The following is a 20,260-nucleotide window of genomic DNA, read 5'->3' as shown; positions in this document are numbered from 1 at the left end:
CTCATCTCTCTTAATTTTCGAAAATTTCTCTCTCTTCTCTCCCTTCTATTTTTCAAAAATTTAACAATTAAATTTTAAATTCTTTTTAAATTAATTAACTTATTTTCAAAAATTAATTAAATAAATAAATAAATTAAAAATATTTTTCTTATTTACTTTTTCTATTTAGACCTCTTCTCTTCTCATCTCAATTCATTCAACTCTACTTCTTTCTATTTTTTACCTACAATTCTTTATCTTCTTTCCTTTGTTCTTCACATCTCACTTGGAGCTTCTTGCCAATTGGCACAAAAAGCTTTCTTGTGATTTCCTTTCTTTATCTACTCTTATCTACTATATCTAAGGTATTTTTCTTTTACTTCTTTTATTTCTTTTCTATTTTCCTATCCTTTCTATACTTCTGACTTTAAAGACGTGCTTCTTGTCTATTGGAAGTTGATGAACGGATTTTTGCTAGTAAAGAATTTCACAAATAAAGTTTCATTGAAAGTATAGCTTCTAAACCAACAAGAATCCTTTCATACAAAATTTTTGTTTGCCACTAAAGCAAACCCAATAAAAATTAATAACCGAAGTATTTAAACCTCGGGTCGTCTCTCAAGGAATCACAGGGAAGTGTAGTTATTATTGGTTATGGGATTTTATCTTTTTGGGTTTTGAAATAAGGAACAAGAAAGTAAAATAACAAGAAGGTAAATTAATAACTAGAAAAGCTCTTGGCAAGGTATGAGAACTGGACGTCCTATCCTAGTTATCCTTATCAATTGTGATGAGAATTGCTTATTAATCCCACTTAGTTAACCTCTAACTATGAAGGAAAGTCAAGTGGACCAATCAATTTAACTCCTCAAGTCCTAGTCAACTCCTAAGGAAAGACTAGCTTTAGAGGGATCCAAATCAACCAGCAAATTCTAATTATCAATCAACAAAGGAGTTTGATAACTCAAGAGTCTCCAATTACTCAATAAAAGCCAAAATGAGAGAAATCTAAATAAAATTGGATGTATCAATAACATAAATTGAAGAAAGCAATCATAAATCTGAAATACCTCAAATTGCATTAAATAGAAAATCAAATCTAACAAGGAGTTCATAAACTAAATTGGGAAAAATAAACAAATCAACAAGAGAAATAGATAACTGAAGTGCTAGAATAAATAAAAGTAGAAGAAAAACTAATTAAACTAAAATATAAATCTGAAATATAAAAGCTAATCCTAAAATCCTAAAACCTAAGAGAGAGGAGAAAGCCTCTCTCTCTAGAAACTACATCTAAAATCTAAGTTGAGAATAATAAGAAGTATCTCTTGATTCCTTTCCTCCACTCTGTAGCTTCTAATTTGTGTTTTCTGGGTCGAGAACTGGGTCAAAAATAGCCCAGAAATCGGTGGGTGCGAATTCTGATATGCTGAATTTTTGCAGATGCAGGCGTGTGCGTGATGCACGTGAGCGCGTCACTTATCTTCAGGGAAACTATGACAAATTATATATCATTTCGAAGCCCCTGATGTTAGCTTTCCAACGCAACTGAAAATGCTTCATTTGGATCTCTGTAGCTCAAGTTATGGTCAGTTAAGTACGAAGAGGTCAGGCTGGACAACTTAGCAATTCCTTCAGTTTCTTGTATTCCTTCCACTTTTGCATGCTTCATTTCCATCCTCTAAGCCATTCCTGTCCTATAAACCTTGAAATCACTTAATACACATATCAAGGCATCGAATGGTAATAAGAGAGGTTTAAAATTAGCAAATTTAAGGCCAAAGAAGCATGTTTTCAATCATAGCACAAAATTAGGAAGGAAAATGCAAAACATGCGAATTCTATGAATAAATGTAAGAATAGTGGATAAAATCCACTCAATTAAGCACAAGATGTACCACGAAATAGTGGTGCATCAAATCTCTCCAGACTTAAACATTAGCATGTCCTCATGCTAAGCTCAAGAGAAACTATAAGAGTGAAGGCAAAATGGTGGAATTTATGCAATGCAACCTATCTATATGAATCCAACTACATGCAAAAATATTTATACCTACTTGGTTAAAAGTAAACAAGTTCTTCAAGACAAAAACAAATCAGATTTCACTAACTCAAATCATACAATAAAAGATAAGTAAACTTGTAAGAAGGTAGCTCATGAAAGTTGGGAACATAGAATCAAGCATTGAACCCTCACAGGAAGTGTATACTCTAATCTCTCAGGTGTCTAGGGTGAATCACTCTACTCTTCTCTAATCTTGCTTTCTAAACTTTGTTCTTCATCTATCTAATCAACAAATATTTAGTATACCAATGCAAACATCATGAGGTCTTTTCAGGGTTGTAATGGGGCTAAGGTAAGTGTGAGGATATATGTATGGCCAAGTGAGCTATAATATGAATTTTTGACTAACCTAAGTTCTCACCTACACACACACATATACACGCTATATACTTCTAAAATCATGCCTAGCTACCCCAAAATTTCCCTTTTGTATTTTTCACATACTCATGTATCAACTTTCTTTAATTTCTCCACATATGCATTGATCTTTTATTAGACTTAGCATTGGGATAATTTTTGTCCCCTATTTATTTATTTATATTGTAATAATATTTTTGGGTTTTTTTTTGAAAATATAAAAGTAAACATAACATATCAATGCACATGAGTTTTTAATTTTTCTGGTCTCATATGAGTATGCACCCAAATTCCCAATACTTTTGCTAATAAAACACAACACACTTTCATCAATCCAAGTTCCCATAGTTCCCCACACTTAATTAATACACAATCTCTAACTTAAGCTAACCAAAGATTCAAATCAGGTAATTAATTTTTTTTTCACTTAAGGCTAGTGATGTGGTAAAATATAGAACAAATGGGGATTAAAAGGCTCAAGATGGCTAACAAAGGTAAATAGAGTGGTAGGCTATTTGGGATAAGTGAGCTAATAACAATTGATGGCCTCAATCATATGTATGCATGTAAATACACTAAACAATGGACATATAGAATGGAACAAAATATAGATTACAATTATAGAGAAGGAAACTGATAAACCCATATTTTATGATATATTTTGTGCTTAATTTGAGTGATTTATTCAATCCTTCACCCACTTATTCATATTAATTGCATGGTTTTACTTTCCCTTCTTTATTATGTGATGTATGTGAAAAACATGTTTCCTATGCTTTAATATTAATTATTTTAATTACCTTTATTTCCATTCGATGCTGTGATTAGTGTGTTGAGTAGTTTTAGATCTTCTAAGGTAGGAATGACTTAAAGGATGGAAAGGAAACATACAAAAATGGAAGGAAAGCACAAAACGGAGCTTCTGAAGAAACTAGCATCCACACGATCGCATGGACGAAGCGATCGCGTGCCAAGCGCGAATCAGCAGCGACGCGGCCGCATGACTGACGCGACCGCGCGCCTTAAGCAGAACACACATGATGCGGTCGCATGACTGACGTGACCGCGTGGCAAGAAAAGCTCCGAATGACGCGACCGCGTGACAGAGGCCACGCACCAGAAATTGCAGAAAACGCTCATAGCGAATTCTGAAGCCCTTTTTGGCCAAAATCCAAGTCCAGAAGGCATAGACCAAAGGTTATAAAGTGGGGGAACGCATCCATTTAGGGAGAGCTCGCCAATTTTTACTTCCCATGATTTAGATTTAGTTTGAGAGATGTTCTCTCCTCTCTCTCTTAGGATTAGGATTTAGGACTTCTCTTAGTTTTTAAGAGTGACTCTCGATTCAGGTTTTATGTTCCTTTGTTTTAAGCTTCCCTTTTCACTTTTATTTATTTATTCTAGCACTTGAGTTGATTATTTACTTTTATAATTTAATTTATGAATTATTCCATGTTACAGAGTATTATTTGAATTAATGATAATTGAGGTATTTTTAGTTTATCATTGCTCCTTTTGATTTATGTTATCATTGTTTCCAATCTGAAGATATTTTATTCTAGCAATTTACTTTTTCCCTCTTTGGTCTTTGTTAAGAAATCAGTAACTCAACATTATTGATGCCAGGGCATCTTGGCCAGTTTCATTGACCTTTTCTTTACTGTTTTTAGGTTAGTTTCATGCATTTCTTTAGGAAATAAGCTAGTTTTGGGTAAATATTCACTTATGCCTTGACTCAAGCACACATTGTGCATTTTACATGATTTCATGAGGATTTTGCATAAGTTTAGTGAAAAATATTATGTTGCATTACTCATGACTTGGACTGGAGCTTTGATGCACTTTGTTGCTTGATTTCAGGACCAAAAAGGAGCAAGAAAGGGGAGGTAACTTGCAAGGATTAATGAGAAAAGTGATTGCCAATAACACTCTCAAAGAAAGCCATCAATGCCCACGTTAGAGAGTCACGTTAACCAAGTTAACGTGAACTCTAACGTGGAGAAGAGAAGTTGAGCCAACGTTAGTGACACTCAACATTGTCACTAACGTTGGCAATAACTCATAAGTGGCCACGTTAGAAGCCACGTTAACATAGTTAACGTTGCCTCTAACGTTAAGGGGGAGGGAGAGAAGCCAACGTTAGTGACACTCAACATTGTCACTAACGTTGGCCTATGGTGCTAAGTACCACGTTAACTCCCACATTAACTTGGTTAACGTGGGAATTAACGTAGAGGATGAAGAGTTGTCGACAACGTTAGTGACACTCAACATTGTCACTAACGTTGAAGCAACCACACAACCCCCAAGAGTCACGTTAACCTCCACGTTAACTTGGTTAACGTGGAAGCTAACGATGAGAAATGAAAGATGAGCCAACGTTAGCGACACTCAACATTGTCACTAAGGTTGGGATGGCTAAAAGATGGCCACGTTAGAAGCCACGTTAACCTAGTTAACGTGGACTCTAACGTGAGACCTAGGGGCACATTGGAACGTTAGTGACAATGTTGAGTGTCACTAACGTTCTCGAAGGTTGGCAAAGACCACGTTAGAAGCCACGTTAACCTAGTTAACGTGGGCTTTAACGTGAAACAAGAAGGGGCACACTGGAACGTTAATGACAATGTTGAGTGTCACTAACATTCTCGAAGGACTAACAAGGCAACGTTAAAAGCCACGTTAACCTAGTTAACGTGGGTTTTGACGTAAGGCAAAGGGGTGCATTGGAACGTTAGTGACAATGTTAAGTGTCACTAACGTTCTCGAACTTATATTCTCACTAAATATTAACACCCCTAACGTCCTGAGCTGAAGTCTCTGCTCACTTAGCACTTTCTCTCTGCAAGTAAAGCCAAGCCCAAATGAAGAAAAGAACTGCTTCAAACTCAAGATCCAAAGGCCCAATACTTGAAAAGTAAACTAGAAGCTGAGAAGAGTAGTATATATAGGAGTAACTTTGAATTGTAAAGGAGTTCTGGAGGCTGAAGAATTACTCTCTGTATTTACTTTCTTTGTAATTTCTAGTTTTATGATGTATTCTCCATCTTTGTTTTCATTTTCAAGAGCTATGAACAGCTAAACCCCTTTCATTGGGTTAGGGAGCTCTGTTGTAATTTGATGGATCAATACTAATTTTCATGTTCTTCTTCTATCTTTCCTCTTGATTTTACTTGAAAGCTTTCGATCTTCATCCAATTGAGTAGTTATCTTGGAAGAGAAGCTATTCAAACTTGAATCTCTTTTGAACCTTGGAAGAGGAATGAAGAGATCAAGCTAGAAATGCTTTCTCATGCTGGACCATATTGGGTTTGGATGGGTATGTGACTATAACCCTCTCAATACTTGGTTTGGGAAATGCATGTGGTATAATCAGTGACCATACTTCATCTCTTCTCATGAGCAATTGACCAAGGAATTGGCTATTGATCAAGATTTGAGAGATTGAATTGCAAGAAATTGCAATTCAATTACTTAAGATTGCCAAGGAGATCAATGAGTGCATTGATTGAGGAAGAGATGAAAATGAACTTAATCCGGAGAATTGCAACATCTCCTAAGCCCAATGAATTCCCCATCTCTAATCTTACCCATTCTCTTTAATTTCTGCGATTTACTTTTATGAGCAAATCCCTCATTCCCATTTACAATTCTGCAATTTATTTTCAGTCATTTACTTCCAGTTCTTTAATTCTAGCATTTACTTTTCTGTTATTTACATTCTCGCCATTTTATTTTCTGCAACTCTCAACCCAAATTCTGGATTCGCTCAACTAGAACATTCTTCTAATTAAAGTTGCTTGATCAATCAATCCCTGTGGGATTCGACCTCACTCTATTGTGAGTTTTTACTTGACGACAACTTCGGTACACTTGCCGAAGGGAGATTTGTTGAGAGACAAGTTTTCCACGCATCAAGTTTATGGTGCCGTTGCCGGGGATTGATTGTGCATCAACAATGATTAGATTGGAAGATCACTAGATTGAGCATTTTATTTTGTGTATTTCATTTTCTGTTTGATTGATTTGCTTTTTGCTTTAGTAAAACTTCTTCCCTTCTCCATCTACTCTCTTGTTTTTCTTTGTTATTTTCAATTCTGTTTGCTAACCCACTAACTGTTTGATATATTGCATCACCCACAACTAACATCAATTCTGACATAAATACTGTCTGCACCTATCTTCTCTGCTTGTACTTGTTGGTTGTATGACAGGGAGAAGAAGCGGGACTTCAACTTCCTTTGATTCTGAACCAGAGAGAACCTTCCTTAGACTAAGGAGGGAGGCAAGAGGAAAACGAGTAGTTGGTGCTAAAGAAGAGGAGGAACAATTTGAGGAATACTTTGAACCAAACATGGAAGAAAACATGGAAAATCATCATGAAGAAGAGACTCACAACCATGGCAGAGGAGGTGGAGCAAATCATGCTGGGGAGGATAGAAGAGTTTTGGGCTCTTACATTAATCCAAACCCAGGCAATTGTGGAAGTAGCATCCAAAAGCCAACAATCCATGCCAACAACTTTGAACTTAAACCACAGCTCATCACCCTTGTTCAGAACAACTGTTCGTTTGGAGGAGGTGTTCAAGAAGATCCCAACCAACATTTGACCACCTTCCTGAGAATATGTGACACAGTGAAATCTAATGGTGTTCATCCTGACGCCTATAGATTGCTCTTATTTCCCTTCTCACTCAGAGACAAGGCAACCAAGTGGCTGGAATCCTTCCCAAGGGAGAGCTTGACAACTTGGGAGGATGTGGTGAACAAATTCTTAGCAAGATTCTACCCTCCTCAATGAATCAATAGGCTGAGAGCTGAGGTTCAAACCTTCAGGCAACAGGATGGTGAGACTCTGTATGAAGCATGGGAGAGGTTCAAAGACTTAACAAGGAGGTGTCCACCTAACATGTTCAACGAATGGGTCCAGCTGCACATTTTCTATGAAGGGCACTCTTATGAGTCAAGGAAGGCAGTAGATCATTCATCTGGAGGGTCTTTGAACAAGAAGAAGACCATTGAGGAAGCTATATATGTTATTGAAACAGTAGCAGAAAATGACTACTTCTATGCTTCCGAAAGAGGGAACACAAGAGGAGTGATGGAGCTAAACAATGTAGATGCTCTGTTGGCCCAAAACAAGCTCATTACTCAGCAGCTGGCTGACCTCACCAAGAAGATGGAGATGAACCAAGTAGCAGCAATCTCCACTTCATCAACAACACAAGAAGGAGTAAACCAAGAAGCAGAAGGGAGTCAGGAGCAAGCCAACTACATTGGGAATTCACCAAGGAAAAACTATGATCCATACTCCAAGACTTACAACCCTGGATGGAGAAATCACCCGAACTTTGGGTGGGGAAGTGAGCAAGATCAAAACCAAGACCAGAGACGTTACAATCCCAACAACAATGCAGCTCACCAACAATTCACCCAGAAGACATCTCAACACCCCCACAACAACAACTCTCCACACACTTATCAAAACCAAAACAGCACATCAGCTCCGAACCACTCATCAATTGATGACAGGCTCTCTAAGATTGAAACCTTACTTGAAGGAATAAGCCAAGAGATTCAAGAAAATAAGGTGTTCAAAGAGGAGGTGTGAGCCAATATTAAGAACCAGGGAGAAACCATTAGGAAGATAGAATTCCAGGTGGGATATTTAGCTGAGAAAATTCCCAAACCTACTGATAGCTTCCCAAGTGACACTGAGAAAAACCCCAAGGGAGAAGCAAAGAAAGTAAGATGGGAAGATTGCAAAATGGTCACTACAAGCGATCAAGAGATTGAAGACAAGCAAGGCAAAATGTGCAAACAACCTGAAGACAACTCAACAAAGGAGGAGGATAGAGATCACAAAGAACCAGAAATCTCACAACAAGAGCTGCTGAAGCTCTATGCACCATTCCCTCAACTGCTCAATGGTACTGTGGGAAAAAGAATATACTCAAGGTTCCTAGACTTGTTTGCATCTCTGCATGTGAACATACCATTCATCAAGGCAATTCAACAAATGCCTGCATTCATCAAATATATGAAGGAACTTCTTCCCAGGAAAAGCTCACTCAAGGGAGGGCAGACTATAGTGATGAACAAGGAATGTAGTGCCCTTATTCAACCTGAGTTACCTACAAAAAGAAGAGACCCAGGAAGTTTTCATATCCCTTGTGCCATAGGTGAAACTATGTTCGACAGAGCACTATGTGATCTAGGGGCCAGCATCAACTTACTGCCCTTATCCCTGGTGAAGAGGCTGCAGATCAATGAGATAATGCCTACAGATGTCATTATCAGACTGGCTGAGAAAACTCAAAAGCAGGCAATAGGAGTGGTGGAAAATGTGTTGCTAAAGGTTGGGAAGTACTTTCTCCCAACAGACTTTGTCATTCTGGACATGGAAGAAAGTCACACTCACCCAATCATATTGGGAAGACCATTTCTAGCTACGGCCAGAGCACTTATCGATGTAGAGAAAGGGGAGCTAATATTGAGAATCCATGATGAACGACTCAGCTTCAATGTTTTCAAACTCTCACAAGAAACAGATCAAGAGGACAAGGAACTAAGCACGAATGACAATGAGACACTGAAGGACGAAACAAGCACTGAAGCACAGCCAGTTCACTCTGAGACCCCATTAACTGACAAACAAGGAAAACAGCAATTGCCACAGCTCAAGGAGAAGTTGGAGGAACCAAAACCTCTAGAGGCAGGTGAAGACAGCATCACAACTCCTTGGAGAAAAGAGGTCACCAAGGGAAGGCAACCTCAAAAGAAATAAAAAAGAAGGTACCAAGGAGATGGAGGAATAAGAAGATCCCTACGGAAGATTTCTCTCCAGGGGATAGAGTTGTCTCAGCTTACTTCCCAGATATTCCCCCTAATCTCCCTACTGTACCATCTCAATTACCCAAGGTCTTCACTATCAACAGAGTTCTTTCTCTGGAACATATGGAGATCATTGATCCAACCAATGGATACAAGTCCACAGCAAGAGGGGAGGACTTTAAGCATTACCAACCACCATGATGAAGGAAACTCGTCGAGCTAGCGACGATAAAAGAGCGCTCTGTTGGGAGGCAACCCAACCTCATGTAGTTTCAATTTCATCCTTATTTCAATAAAAGTCACAAGTGGTTTCCCCTGTATTGAAAGGAACTAAGTTTGGTGTTCCACACTAGAACAATCCAAGAGTGATGGTGTAATTCTAAGTTTGGTGTTCCACTAAAGGACATTGGTTAGAATTACATCCCACTCCCAAAAGAACATTGCTAGCTCCATTCAACCAAGAGAAACCACTTAGGTGTAGTTAGACTATAGGTGATCATTGCTTTGTTGATAATAAGATATGAGGGTTTCTGCATATATGCAATATTGTGTACTGGGCAAAGAACTAAGTTTGGTGTTCACACACCAAACTGAGTTCAAGAGGCACAAGCATACATATAAGCTAACTATGTCTCAAGTGCTTTGGGAACAAGCAACTTCCAGTGACCTTGTAGGAATCTTATAAGGAAATGGTGCACTTTCACCCAAAGAAGCGAGGCAACAAAAATAAGGAGGACAAGCAAGGAAAAGAGCGTGGACACCCACAACAGTAAAAGGTGGTGGAATTCCTTCTTTGTTCCATCTTTCTCTGTGTTTTAAATAAGGAAGATCTTGTATGAAATAGAACTTGCTTCCATGTTATGTTTAAACCTTTTTCAAATCATGTTATTTTTAGTTTTTGGTATGGAAGAGAGTCTATGTGCACTGGTCTTTATGTCACTGCATCATTCCCTTATCTACTTGTAAGTTTATCCCTTTTTATCAAATGAAGAAGAGAATGTTTATGTTTTTAAAAGACCAGAGTGGAGTTTATATTGTGGAAGTGCATTCATGAATCCTTGGGGTAGTTATAAGTTAGCTAAGTTGGTTCAACCACAAGGTTAGGAGGACAACTATCTATCCTGAATACTTTGCTTTAGATACACTCATGAGACTAAGTTAATAACAAGATCCTAAGAAGAGAAAAGGGAAAGAACAATGGAAGTGAAAAACAAAAGAAAAAGAGTAAGCAATAAGGCTAGGCATCAATGGTTTTAAGCTTGAGGCAAGTGTCTGTGGTGCCCCTGTGTGAGGGATCTACTTGGATGAATAAGCTCTTAGGGGTGCTTTATCACTTGGTAACTTGGGTTAACTAACCCGGGATTATCAGCTGAAAATCCACTATCAAGAGTAACCCTCACTACAGAGCATTTAGTAACCCAAAGAGGTGCTGGACACCAAGGTATCAAGAAAAGAAAACAAATAAACTATATGCCTGTGGTGTATATGTATGGGGGAGAGACTTGAGGGAGTAAGTCCTTAGGGGTGGTTCAACACCTAGCACCTTGAACCAACTGGTTCGGGAGTGTTGGCTGAAAGCTTATCTTAAAGAGTTGCCCCCTTACAGAGCACTTAGCCTAAATAACACAAATAACCCTTGAAACAACAATAAAAGGATCAATGAATAAAAGTCTCATGAGATATAAACAAAGTAAGTGTTTAGGGACATGATAAAGGTCTGAAAACCAGTAATGGAATGAACCTAAGTTGCTATGCAAGAAACTACCATAAAATCAGTAATATGACTTCCACAAGAATGACTCATTCCTCTGGATATTCCATTCATCATTCTCTTGTTCCAGTACTTGCTTAGGGACAAGCAAGCTTTAAGTTTGGTGTTGTGATGCCAGGGCATCTTGGCCAGTTTTACTGACCTTTTCTTTACTCTTTTTAGGTTAGTTTCATGCATTTCTTTAGGAAATAAGCTAGTTTTGGGTAAATATTCACTTATGCCTTGACTCAAGCACACATTGTGCATTTTACATGATTTCATGAGGATTTTGCATAAGTTTAGTGACAAATATTATGTTGCATTACTCATGACTTAGACTGGAGCTTTGATGCACTTTGTTGCTTGATTTCAGGACCAAAAAGGAGCAAGAAAGGGGAGGTAACTTGCAAGGATTAATGAAAAAAGTGATTGCCAATAACACTCTCAAAGAAAGCCATCAATACCCACGTTAGAGAGTCACGTTAACCAAGTTAACGTGAACTTTAACGTGGAGAAGAGAAGTTGAGCCAATGTTAGTGACACTCAACATCGTCACTAACGTTGGCAATCACTCATAAGTGGCCACGTTAGAAGCCACGTTAACCTAGTTAACGTGGCCTCTAACGTTAAGGGGGAGGGAGAGAAGCCAACGTTAGTGACACTCAACATTGTCACTAATGTTGGCCTATGGTGCTAAGTACCACGTTAACTCCCACGTTAACTTGGTTAACGTGGGAATTAACGTAGAGGATGAAGAGTTGTCGACAACGTTAGTGACACTCAACATTGTCACTAACGTTGAAGCAACCACACAACCCCAAGAGTCACGTTAACCTCCACGTTAACTTGGTTAACATGGAAGCTAACGATGAGAAATGAAAGATGAGACAACGTTAGTGACACTCAACATTGTCACTAACGTTGGGATGGTTAAAAGATGGCCACGTTAGAAGCCACGTTAACCTAGTTAACGTGGACTCTAACGTGAGACCCAGGGGCACATTGGAACGTTAGTGACAATGTTGAGTGTCACTAACGTTCTCGAAGGTTGGCAAGGACCACGTTAGAAGCCACGTTAACCTAGTTAACGTGGGCTTTAACGTGAAACAAGAAGGGGCACACTGGAACGTTAGTGACAATGTTGAGTGTCACTAACGTTCTCGAAGGACTAACAAGGCAACGTTAAAAGCCACGTTAACCTAGTTAACGTGGGTTTTAACGTAAGGCAAAGGGGTGCATTGGAACGTTAGTGACAATGTTAAGTGTCACTAACGTTCTCGAACTTATATTCTCACTAAATATTAACACCCCTAACGTCCTGAGCTGAAGTCTCTACCCACTTAGCACTTTCTCTCTGCAAGTAAAGCCAAGCCCAAATGAAGAAAAGAACTGCTTCAAACTCAAGATCCAAAGGCCCAAGACTTGAAGAGTAAACTAGAAGCTGAGAAGAGTAGTATACATAGGAGTAACTTTGAATTGTAAAGGAGTTCTGGAGGCTGAAGAATTACTCTCTGTATTTACTTTCTTTGCAATATTTAGTTTTATGATGTATTCTCCATCTTTGTTTTCATTTTCAAGAGCTATGAATAACTAAACCCCTTTCATTGGGTTAGGGAGCTCTGTTGTAATTTGATGGATCAATACTAATTTTCATGTTCTTCTTCTATCTTTCCTCTTGATTTTACTTGAAAGCTTTCGATCTTCATCCAATTGAGTAGTTATCTTGGAAGAGAAGCTATTCAAACTTGGATCTCTTTTGAACCTTGGAAGAGGAATGAAGAGATCAAGCTAGAAATGCTTTCTCATGCTGGACCAAATTGGGTTTGGATGGGTATGTGTCTATAACCCTCTCAATACTTGGTTTGGGAAATGCATGTGGTATAATCAGTGACCATACTTCATCTCTTCTCATGAGCAATTGACCAAGGAATTGGCTATTGATCAAGATTTGAGAGATTGAATTGCAAGGAATTGCAATTCAATCACTTAAGATTGCCAAGGAGATCAATGAGTGCATTGATTGAGGAAGAGATGAAAATGAACTTGATCCGGAGAATTGCAACATCTCCTAAGCCCAATGAATTCCCCATCTCTAATCTTACCCATTCTCTTTAATTTCTGCGATTTACTTTTATGAGCAAATCCCCCATTCCCATTTACAATTCTGCAATTTATTTTCAGTCATTTACTTCTAGTTCTTTAATTCTAGCATTTACTTTTCTGTTATTTACATTCTCACCATTTTATTTTCTGCAACTCTCAACCCAAATTCTGGATTCGCTCAACTAGAACATTCTTCTAATTAAAGTTGCTTGATCAATCAATCCCTGTGGGATTCGACCTCAATCTATTGTGAGTTTTTACTTGACGACAACTTCGGTACACTTGCCGAAGGGAGATTTGTTGAGAGACAAGTTTTCCACGCATCAATTATTAAACTCAGCATAATTGATATCGTTATCTTGCTAATTGAACTGAACTTCAATAATCCCAACTTTTTCTTAGGAAATAAATAGGATTCGAAGGTCAAACTAATTAGTCCCTTGACTTTCCTTTGCTCTAGTAAAGGTTAACTAAGTGGAATTTAGATTCAACTTTCATTATTGTTGAGAGGGATAACTAAGTTGGACTTCCAATTTCTCTTACCTTGCCAAAAGTTTGCTTTACAGTTTTATTTATTTTAATTTCCATTTACTTTACTTGTCATTCAAATCACTTGCTTCTCACCTTCTAAACCCCGATTACAACCTTTATAGCCAATAATAAGAACATACTTCCTTGCAGTTCCTTGAGAAGACGACCCGAGGTTTGAATACTCGGTTAACAATTTTTAAGGGGTATGTTACTTGTGACAACCAAAAAATTTGTACGAAGGGATTTTTGTCGGTTTAGAGACTATATCTACAACGCAAATGTTTTTATGAAATTCTTTACTGGCAAAAATTCTAACGTCAGAAACACACAAGAAAAACTATTATGGTTAAATAGTGTAACCATGTAATTAAGCTCAAATCTCACAGGTTGTGTGTTCTTAGCTATAATTCATGTTCCAAATTACAATCCTCAAACAAGTTTAACACAAATGTTTTAATTTAAATTAGTGAAATTCTATAAAAAGGGTCTTGAAAAGAAACTCATTACTTTAACCAAGCAGTGGTAAAATATGCACAAAAATCAAACAACATGAAATCAAACATGCAAATGCAACACTAACAAGGAAAAAAATAAACCATTGGTGTTGAGAAGAGAATAACTAACCCACGGAAGTCGGTGTCAACCTCCCCACACTTAAAGATTTCACCGTCCTCGGTGCATGCTAAGATGTGCAAGTGGACGGGTGGTTCCAACTGACGCTTTTCTCCAAATATTGTGCAGATGGACTTGTCTGTTGCCCCATATAAACGTCTTCCGGTTCTCTTCCTGGTGGCCATCCTGAAAAAAGAAAAAAAAGAAGAAAAGTAACCCAGAATATGGTTGGGTTAATGCCAAATAATGAGGGTCTCAAGTACATGGTAGCTACAACATGCAAGTGAGAAGACAATAGCATCAAATGACATATCAAAAGTACAGAAATTGCAATAATGGGAAAGAGGGTGTGGGTAAGGCAAGATAGTATAAGTTCATGTCAATGCAAAAGGAATACCAGTATCAGAAAAATTAACATTGACTTATAAGTAATAACACCCAACAGTTAAGAACAAGTCACGAAGCACCAAAATATTTTAGGAAAAGACGCAACAGGTGAATAGGAACATTTAACACCAATGGTAAAATAATAAACTTAGGAAAGAAAATAAAACATGCACAAAATTAAAATGCAATGAATGAGAGTATGCAAATGTAATAGAGAAAATAGAATGAAAAAGAATGAGGATGAGAAGTTAAAGAAGTGGAAAAGAAGAAAGTAAGAAAGAAGGAAGGAAAAAGGAGAAAGGAGAGAAGAAAGGAGAAAGGAATGAAAAGCGGTACGTGATGCGCGCGCAGGGCGCGTTAAAACTGTACTAGCCATGCGACGCGTACGCGTCACCCATGCGTATGCGTGGGTGGTCTGAAAGCGAAAGGACGCGCACGCGTCAGGGACGCGTACGCGTGAGTACCCGCGCGACTCCAGCACCATGGCATCATAACTCTCTGTTCAAGCACATTTTTACACCGATTTGCAATCCCACGCGTACGCGTCAGGGACGCTTCCGCGTGGATTGGAAAAAACGCAGGGGACGCGTACATGTGCAGCACGTGTACGCGTGGGTTAGCTTGTGCGCTAGGCATGCCTTCCGCGTCATTCCTGCAGAACTCTCTGCCTATTTGCACATACACATACGACGCGTGGGCGTCGTGGATGCTTGCGCGTCAATCCCTCCCCTTTTTTTTATGCAAAATACAGGTCATGATGTAGAAAGTATGAATGAACACTAATAAAAATAAAATAAAATAAATTAAAACTAAAATAAAAATGAAAGATCATACCATGGTGGGTCGTCTCCCACCTAGCACTTTTAGTTAAAGTCTTTAAATTGGACATTTGGTGAGCTCCTTGTCATGGTGGCTTGTGCTTAAACTCATCCAGGAATCCCCACCAATGTTTGTACTCCCAAAAGCCTCCGGGGTCCCAAACTAGGCGCACAAAGCCTTCAAGCAAGTTAAAGCAAGTGACAAGGCCCCAACAGTGTTGATTTCTAGACTGAATTCTGGGGTCCAAAACCTTGCTTTTGCACCCATCTTTGTGTTGATCATCATTGTTCCAACCGAGTGGCAAGCAATTTAAATTCTCAATGAAGTACCCAAACGACTTCCTAGACCCATTCAATCGAGCTCTACACCAATCCTGGCACTTCAACTTGGAGCGTGCAACCATATTGAACCTTGCAGGATAACTCTTACCACTAACCATCTCCCTCTTACTCTTATAGCCACAAAGAGCTCTAAATTGCCCATCCGTCTCAAGCAAAGCATACTCAAGTGGGCTAATTAAGCTTAGAGATGAAAGATTTACCCACTTGAATGAAGGAATGGATGATGATGGCTTTGGGGAAGAGGTCTCCAACAACTTTGGTAAGGTGATTTCTAGCTCCATTCCCTTGAGGTCTTCCTTGACAACTTTCACCTCTTTGCAAGCTTCTTCAATTTCAACCTCTTCCTCTTGGTAGCTTTCTTTCAATTCAATTTCTTCTTCATTACTTACCAACGGCATGGGATGTTGTGCCTCTTCTTCTTTAATCTCCCTCTCTTGATCAACCTCTTCAAAGTCTTCAACCATGGTATACTTTGGAGGTTGTACACCCTCCTCAACATCAACATCAAACACCTTAGAAGGAGGCTCTATGACTGGACTTTCCCATGGAGGTTCCGCATCTCCTAAGTCTTCAACCACTTCCTCCTCTTCAACCATTACGGCTCCCTCCACTTGTTCTAATGCAAAATCAAACTCCTCCTTGATGTCGTCCTTCACTAATTCTTCAACTACTCTATCATCTTCAAGGGTCTCTGCTACCTCCCCCTTTAGGGCCTCCTCTAGCTTCTTATGAAGTATGAATTCGTGAAGACGATCCCTTCTCTCTTGTTCCATGTCAATAGCATAATTGGGATCGTGTTGCTCTTGGATTGATGGATGTGAGTGTTCTTCCATGGAGGGCGGTGATGGGATGGAGAGATCATTATGTGGTTGAAAAGGAAGTGCACTAGAGCTTGAGGGTTGAATATTGGAGGTCGTCAATGATCCGATATGGAAGACGAGAGCTTGTAATGCAGAGGTTAGACCGGTAAGTGTGCTTTCCATGGTTGTTTGTCTTTGTTCAATAGAGTGAAGCAACTCGTCATTGGAAGAGGAAGGGGGTAATTGTTTTGGAGTTGAGGTGGTTCTGTGTATGGCTCATAAGGCTCTTGGTATGGTGGGTAAGGATTAGGGTCACATGGAGGTGTTTGGTGGTAAGGTGCTTGTGAGTATGATGGCTCAAAATTATGTTGAGGAGAGGGTTCATAGGCGTATGGTGGTGGTTGTTGATAATCAAAAGAATGCTCACCATAGTCGTTATCTTGGTATGCTTCTTGGAATGGCTCTTGATTATAGTATGTTGGTGGAGGTTGGTTGTCACGAAAGGGTCCACCATAACTATTGTCTTGGGATGCATCGTAGAATGGTCGTTGCCCATGGCACTTTGGAGGAGGTTGTTGCTGAAAGGGTCGATCAAATCCTTGTGGTGCCTCCCATCTTTGATTGTTCCGACCTCGATGCATGTTCTCATTATAGCTTCCATTCCCTACAACATTATTTGAACCAAACTCATAGCGAAAGGGGTGAGAATTCATAGTAGCAAGTAAAAAAAAAACTAATAAAAAAATTAATGAAAATAAACTCCTAAAACTAGAAACACTAACAAAGAAACGAAAATGTAAAATTATTCACAATATTCACAATAACCAATAATAAGGCACACGTTTGCAATTCCTTGGCAACGGCGCCATTTTGATGAACGGATTTTTGCTAGTAAAGAATTTCAAAAATAAAGTCTCGTTGAAAGTATAGTTTCTAAACCAACAAGAATCGGGGGAGTTTGATAAACCACTATTTTATGGTTTATCTTGTGCTGATTTGAGTGGTTTTTATCAAGTCTTTGCACACTTATTCATACTATTTGCATGATTTTACAATTTCTTCCTAGTTTTGTTCTATGATTGAAAACTTGCTTCCTAAGCCTTTAATTTGTGTATTTTAATTCCCCTTTGTACCATTTGATGACGTGATCCGTGTGTTAAGTGTTTCAGGCTTTATAGGGCAAGAATGGTTTAGAGGATGGAGAGGAAGCTTGCAAAAATGGAAGGAACACAAGAAACTAAGGAGATAACCAGCGAGCATCGATGCGCACGCATGGCTCACGTGTGCGCGTGATTTGGAGAAATTTACAGCGACGCGTGCGCATACCTGACGCGTACGCGTGGATTGGAGTTTGCACGTCGATGCATGCGTGTACCTGACGCATATGCGTAACACGCGAAGATGACCATTGACGCGTACGCGTGACTGACACGTACGCGTGACATGCACGACCTGCAGATAACGCAGAAAACACTGGGGGTGATTTTGGGCTGAGTTTGGACCCAATTTTCGGCCCAGAAACACAGACTAGAGCCAGGGGAAGGCAGAGGCTCAACACACATTCTCATTAGCATAGTTTAAGTTTTAGTTTGGAATCATAGAAATAAAATCACTACTTCCTCTAGGTTTTCTTCACATTCATAGATTTCGAATTTTATGCTTTTGCTTTGGATATTGAGAAGAATCACTACCTCCGTTGAAGTTTCATTATTTTAGTTTGTTTTCCTATTCCTTTACTCTTTTATTGCCCATTAATCCTGTTTGGATAAGTATGTTTATGATTTTGGGATTTATTAATGCAAAGAACTATTTTTACTTTTAATTAATTTTCAGTTATTCTTTATCATTTTTTCCTTTTATTCCCTTTTTAATTCTAAGCAAGTAATTTTCATGTCAATGGAGTAGACTCCTAACTTGACTAGGGGGTTGATTAAAAGCAGACCCTAGAGTTGGAATGCTCAAGTGATTAGTTAAATTGGAAGCTATTGGCTAATTCTCTATTTAGTAATGCTAATCCTTCCCAAGGGAGAGGATTAGGACTTGCGAATAAGAGTTAGCTCAATCACTTGACTTTCCTTTATTTAGTAAGGGTTAACTAAGTAAAAACAACAGCCTCTTGATACTGCACTTGAGAAAATCCAACAAGGATAGAACTTCCAATTAATCTACTCCCGGTCAAGGCTTTTATTTGATTATATAAATTCTCTCACTGATTTTTATTGTTTTAATTTACAATTATTTACTTTTCTGTTCTCCAACTCTTAAAACCTTTTGGAAAACTCCTGATTAATAGGATAGCACTCTTTTGTCAACTCGTTGGGAGATGACCTGGGATTTATACTCCCAGTATTTTCATTTTATATTTGTGACAACCTTTCTAAATTGATAAGCAGATTTTTGCTGGTTAAGAACTGTACTTGCAACGTATTTCTTATATTAATTTCTTAATCGGCCAATTTTTGTCACGTCAATTTTTGGCGCCATTGCCGAGGAGTTGCAATGGCGTGCTAAATTATTAATTGGTGTAAATATTTTTAATTTTATTTAATTGCATATTTTATTTTCTTTTATTACCATGAGCTGTATGTTTCTTTCGTTGAATGACGCGTTCACTGCCTGATCCGAGCTTAGCCGCATTTGAGGAAGAAACAAGCTCCTCTACTACTGATTCGGTTGATTTACGTGCAGGTAATATGGCGGAGCCCAGGAGGATTACTCTCCAGGAAGTTGGAGCCCCAGACTTTACACTGCAACCGTATCAAGCGCGTCACCTAAATCTGGCTGCAAATTTTGAACTGAAGACAGCGCTAATCAACTTGATACCTAAGTTTCATGGCTTACCTGCTCAAGAGCCTATAAAGCACCTCAGGGACTTTCAGACAGCCTGTTCTACTGTTAGGCGTCATGGTGCAGATGAAACTTCTATTCTGCTAATCGCCTTCCCATTTTCTCTTGATGGAAAGGCGAGGGAGTGGTACTACACTCAACCTGAGGCAGTTGTTACTAACTGGGACACGCTCAAGAGAGAATTCTTGGAAAAATACTTTCCGGCTGAAGTTACAGACAGACTGAGGAAGGAGATTTCCTGCATCATTCAAGAAGAATCAGAAACTCTTTATGAGTATTGGGAACGTTTCAAGAATCTTCTGGATGCATGCCCCCACCACATGATTGACAACTTGGTGTTGATCAGCTACTTCACTCAAGGCATGAAGCCCTAGGATAAGACTACATTGGATGGTGCGAGTAATGGTTCTCTGAAAAAGTACAAGACCACAGATGAAGTGTGGCAACTGATCAGTGAGCTAGCTGAGTCCACTCGGAATGCTAGACACATGAACAACCATCCCAGAGCTATTGCAGAGATTTCCCTTAGCAGTGAGACTACTGCTTTCACACAGGCTATATGTGAGATGACCAACCTACTGAAGCAGATACAGCTGAATCAACAACAATCTCAGCCTCCCCCATCACAACAAAGTCAATAGTTGGTTCCTCAAAGAGTATGCGGAATATGTGCTAATTACACTCATTACACTGATAAGTGTTCGTAGCTCCAACAAGAAGACAACACCTTGGTAGCTACTCATAATTTCTATGATAGCCCGACTCAAGGATACAATCAACAAGGTGGCAATTACAACCAAGTTGGAAACTACAATCAAGGTTGGAAAGATAACTC

At 38.9% G+C, this 20,260-nt stretch overlaps 2 non-coding genes across 2 annotated transcripts; both read right to left on the bottom strand.

Annotated features, from left to right (window-relative positions):
• Positions 1–7,208: 7,208 nt before the first annotated feature.
• LOC112746613 (small nucleolar RNA R71) lies at positions 7,209–7,312 on the bottom strand. Its single transcript, XR_003174486.1, has one exon. It is a non-coding gene; the product is annotated as a small nucleolar RNA R71 (small nucleolar RNA).
• A 12,331-nt stretch (positions 7,313–19,643) lies between these two features.
• Positions 19,644–19,751, bottom strand: LOC112745978 (small nucleolar RNA R71). The gene has a single exon (XR_003173881.1). It is a non-coding gene; the product is annotated as a small nucleolar RNA R71 (small nucleolar RNA).
• Positions 19,752–20,260: the final 509 nt, after the last annotated feature.

Source organism: Arachis hypogaea, chromosome 14 (genome assembly GCF_003086295.3).
Source record: "Arachis hypogaea cultivar Tifrunner chromosome 14, arahy.Tifrunner.gnm2.J5K5, whole genome shotgun sequence".
Classification (NCBI taxonomy): domain Eukaryota; kingdom Viridiplantae; phylum Streptophyta; class Magnoliopsida; order Fabales; family Fabaceae; genus Arachis; species Arachis hypogaea.
This window is presented reverse-complemented; position numbering and strand designations above follow the sequence as displayed.